Here is a 5588-nt window from a genome sequence, read left to right as displayed (position 1 = left end):
TAAAAATAAAAATAAAACAAGCAATCCCATCAAAAAGTGGGCTAAGAACATGAATAGACAATTCTCAAAAGAAGATAAACAAATGGCCAGCAACATATGAAAAAATGCTCAATATCATTAATGATCAGGGAAGTGCAAATGAAAACCACCATGTGATACCACCTTACTCCTGCAAGAATGACCATATAAAAATGTCAAAAAATAGATGTTGGTGTGGATGCAGTGATTAGGGAATACTTTTACACCGCTGGTGGGAATGTGAACTAGTACAGCCACTAAGGAAAACAATGTGGAGATTCCTCAAAGAACTAAAAGTAGAACTACCATTTGATACAGTAATTCCACTACTGGGTATCTACCCAGAGGAAAAGAAGTCATTATACAAAAAAGATATTTGCACATGTTTATAGCAGCACAATTTGCAATTGCAAAATCATGGAACCAACCCAGATGCCCATCAATCAATGAGTGCATATACGATGGAATACTACTTAACCATATAAAGGAATGAATTAATGGCATTCACAGTGACCTGGATGAGACTGGAGACTACTTTTCTAAGTGAAGTAACTCAGAAATGGAAAACCAAACATTGCATGTTCTCACTGATTTGTGGGAGCTAAGCTATAAGAACACAAAGGCATAAGAATGATACAATGGACTTTGGAGACTTGGGGGGAAAGGTGGAAGTGGGGGTAAAAGACTGCAAATAAGGTACAGTGTATACTGCTCACAAAATCTCACAAATCACCACTAAAGAACTTACTCATATAACCAAACACCACCTGTACCCCAATACCCCCAATAACCTATGGAAAAATAAAAAGTAAAAATAAAAAATAAAAATAAATTTAAAAAACAAAAGCGTTCAATTTTAAGTTTTATGTGACCCAGGAGCCTCCATAAGGAAATGAAGACCTGAAGAAACTGTTAAACCTTGGTGTTTTTAATAGTAGGTTTGATGAAGAGTTGACTAGTTATGGAGCAATATTGTAGGGTAAAAAGTATGATCTAATGGTAATAAACTGGGGAAACTTAGCAAGGACTGTTTGTTCAGATTCTACTCTGTGTCCCTGTGTCTTCAGAGATAAGGATTCTCCTTTCCTTCTAAGAGGGAGGGTACCTCTCACATGAGTATTTTAAGGCGTACTTTAGGTGAGGGTCAGAAAACCCTTCCTAGGTTTTATGACCAGCTGGGAAGAAGGGCAGGGAAGAGGGCTAAGTGACCTTTCTGCTTCTGCCATTTTCTCAGATTCCTTCAGCCTAAAATGCTCACTACGCCAATGTACCATATTTGGGGGAAATGTGTCCTAAACCCTATCAACTCCATAAAGTAACGACTGTTGAATTTGCTCTTTCATGTATCTTTAATGCCTGGCACATGGTAGGTACTCAATAAATGTATATGGAATGTATTAATAAATAAGTTGAATAGCTTGTCAGAAGGCAGAAGTAAATTTTTCTGGTTTTCCTATACTATGATTACAGATCTTGGAAATGAGAAGATAGATTAGTGACTACTAATTGCTACATGATAAAGAGGTAAAACAACTTATTGCAGTGAATGCAGGAAAGGGCGTGAGGAATGCCAAATTGTTGGACAGACTGTTGAAGTACTGTTCCTGCTGTAAGAGAATCAGGACAAAAGACTGACCTCCATCTCCTTGGCATAAGCCATTACTCACTTCTCATATTAGGGGAAGAAAGAAACCCTGCTCAAACTCCATCACAAGCACTCTAACACAGGGTACCAGGAAAGTAAAGAGATCGTGTCTGGTTTCCTCTATACTTGATATTGCCATACCACAGCAAATGTTTTGAAATTTTTTCTTTCTCATTTATTATTAGTAGGTGCCTTTGGAAAACAAAAATAATACCTAATTGGTTCCTACTGTATGACAAGTTTCGGTCTCAGTCACTTTTAATATATGAATTTTTACCATAGCCCTATGAGGTAGGTGCTATTATCCAATTTACAGAAGAACAAATGAGTCATAGTTGGTAACATACAGGATTTGAAATTAAATCCAGAAATTATTAATTTAACAGTTCCAGAGTTCAGGCTGTTGACCACTCCAATATGCTGCCTTGTTGTGCTGATCCACATAATGGGAAAAGGAGTTTTGTTATGAGAAGGATTCAGACTAAAGCAACGTGCCGGGGAGAAGGAGGAAAGGATATGACACTAAAAGAGAGAGGAAACTCTCAGAAGAAAACGGTAAAATATTCTTTAGTATCAAGAGAGTGAGAATTTTGAGGAACAGCTCTTTGTTAGGTGGCAGATTTTGACAGTATCAGTAATGAAAGGGATTTTTAAGGTATTTTCCTGTGTTCTAAGGATATACTTCACCACCACTCTAATACTTAGAGGTTATTTTTGAGAAGCATAGAATAGTTCTGAATTTCTTTGAATTTGATTTTTTATGATTGACAATTATTAAACCTATTTATAGGGTGCAATGTGATGTTTCAATACACATATAAATTGTGTAATGATCACATCAGAGTAATTAGCTAATTCATCAATTTAAACATCTATCATTTCTTTGAGATGAGAACATTCAGAAACCTCCCTTCTAGTTATTTTGAATACACAATATGTTAACGCTAATCATCTTATTGGGCAATAGGACAGCATAACTTATTCCTCCTATCTTGCTGTGGCTTTGTAATCAGTGACAAAATTTCTCACCCTCCCTTCCTCTTTAGTACCCTCCCCAACATCTGATAACCACTATTCTACTCTTTACTTCTATGAGAACAAAATTTTAGACTCCACATATGAGTGAGATCATGCAATATTTGACTTTCTGTGCCTGGCTTATTTTACTTAACACAATGGGGAAATGACCGCCTCTTCAACAAATGATGCTGGGAAAACTGGATATCCTATGCAGAAGAATGAAATTAGATCCCTACCTCCCACCATTTACAAAAATCAAATCAAAATGGTTACATCTTTTTTTTTTTTTTTTTTAAGACGGAGTCTCGCTCTGTTGCCAGGCTGGAGTGAGTGCAGTGACACAATCTTGGCTCACTGCAACCTCCACCTCCCAGGTTCAAGGGATTCTCCTGCCTCAGCCACCTAAGTAGCTAGGACTACAGGCACACACTGCCATGCCCAGCTAATTTTTGTATTTTTAGTAGAGATGGGGTTTCACCATGTTGGCCAGGATGGACTCAATCCGCTGACCTCGTGATTCACCCACCTCGGCTTCCCAAAGTGCTAGAATTATAGGCGTGAGCCACCATGCCCAGCCAAAAATGGTTAAATTCTTAAATGTAAGATTCAGAACTCCTAGAAGAAAAAATCGTGGGAAAGCTCCATGAGTCTAGGCAAGGATTTTTTGAATGAAACCTCAAAATCTCGAGCAATGAAAGCAAATATAGACAAATGAGATTATATGAAACTAAAAAGCTTCTGCACAGCAAAGGAAACAATCAACAGAGCAAACAGACAACTTACAGAATGGGAGAATGCAAACTATACATTTGATAAGGGGTTAGTTTCCAAAATATATAAGAAACTCATATAACAACAACAAAAAAAAAGCCCAATTAAAAAATGGGCAAAAGACCTGAACAGACATTTCTTGAAAGAAGATATAAAAATGGCCAACAGAGATTTGAAAGGTGCTCATATCAAAATCATTGAGGAAATGCAAATCAAAACCACAAGGAGATATTACCTCACTCTAGTCAGACTGGCAATGATTGAAAAATCAGAAGATAGCTAGTGTTGGCATGGATGTCAAGAAAAGGAAACCCTTACACACTGGTAGTGGGAATGTAAATAAGTACAGCCATTTTAAAAAACAGTATGGAGGTTCCTCAAGAAACTAAAAATAGCACTCTCATACCATCCAATAATCCCCTACTCAGTACATATCCAAAGAAAATGAAAATCATGTTGAAGAGATAATTGCATCCCGATGTTTATTGGAGTACTACTATTCACAATAGCCAATATGTAAAATCAACCTAAGCATTCAATAATGGATGAATGGATAAAGAAAATTGGGTATATATACACAATAGAATAATATTCAGTCATTAAAAGTTATGAAATCCTGTCATTTGAGACAACCTGGATGAACCTGAAGGACATCATGTTAAATTATTTTTATAGGAAAAATAGTCCATTTGAATTGACACTAATCTGTTACTTTTGGCATTCATATACATTATCCCATTTAATCTGTACAATGAACTATGAGATAGATAACATTATTTCCTTTTTATAGATGAGGAAACTATAGATCAGAGAAGTTAAATAATTTACATAAAGTCACATAGCAAGTAAATACAAGACCTAGGATTTGAATTTAGGTCTGAGTCCAAAAAGCTCTGCTCTCACTATGCATGTTAAATCCATACAAATTGGCCTATACTTCCTGTAACAAGACCAAAGTCACGCAGAGATAAGAAAGATCATCAACCTCTCGACTTTAATTTTAGTCATCTTATGACTTCCTTTATTGCCTACATTACCTCCAAAATGTATACTACATACACTTTCAGGATTTTTGACAAAAAGAATAGAAAGACGGAAAATTCTAAACTGGAAGAAAATGGTAATTTCTGAAAGAACTTCTCTATAATGCTAGTATTATTTAACTTAAACCTCATCTTTTTAAAAAATAAAAATATATCTAATAACATGCATATATATAAAATAATATAAAAACATAACATGCATGTATATGCATACGTAACTTGTCATTCATAGATCTTGTGAAAAAGAAAATCGTATACTACATTGGTTAAAAGCTTTAACTTTGAAGGGAAATACACTTGGATGCAAACACCAATCTGCCTCTCAGTAACTATGCAGTAACGAACATCTAGTTCAACCTATCTGGGATTCAATTTTCTCATCTGTCAAAAAAGGGCAATTATTCCTTATAGGGTTGTTGTGCTGATGTAAACCACTTAGCATAGTCCTGGGACCATAATGAGCACAGAATAAAAGGTTGATTTTATTACTTGTAAATTATCAGAAATTCTTCTGTTGTCATCAGAATTGTTTAAGGTTCTTTCAGGGGTACTATCACAGAGAGTAATGGCCACAATTATTGGCATGCAGCATGTAAAGGACCATAAACCTACAGTCATAAGGTCATCCATCCATCCTAATGGCATAATTGGATAAGTCATTTCCTTCTTTGGACCTTTGTTTTTTAATCTATAAATGTAATGTATTTATAGAGCAAACAATGGGTTTTATGTTCAGCTCTGAGTTTAAAATGCCAATTCCTAATTATAGTTAATGTCAACAGCAGCCTCTTTAAACCTTAAAAATAGTAATTCTTGATCACAAAGTCTTCAACAGGTGATCCTAGTTTAGATTGTACTGACACAGAATATTCTGCCCAAATGAACAATTTGTGATTCTATCAAAAGCTGTAACCTCAATTTCTTTCTAAGGAGGAAGCATTTCCATCCAGATCCTGGAGAGAAGAGGAGGGGTTAGTAGCCTGGGAAAGCAATTAGACTTAGCTCTGATTTCCTCCCACCAAATGGCCACACAGGGTGATGCCATAGCAATCAGGCATATTCTGCTCTGGGGATAAAGATGCATACTAATT

The sequence above is a fragment of the Macaca mulatta genome, chromosome 14, assembly GCF_049350105.2.
Source record: "Macaca mulatta isolate MMU2019108-1 chromosome 14, T2T-MMU8v2.0, whole genome shotgun sequence".
NCBI lineage: Eukaryota > Metazoa > Chordata > Mammalia > Primates > Cercopithecidae > Macaca > Macaca mulatta.
This window is presented reverse-complemented; position numbering follows the sequence as displayed.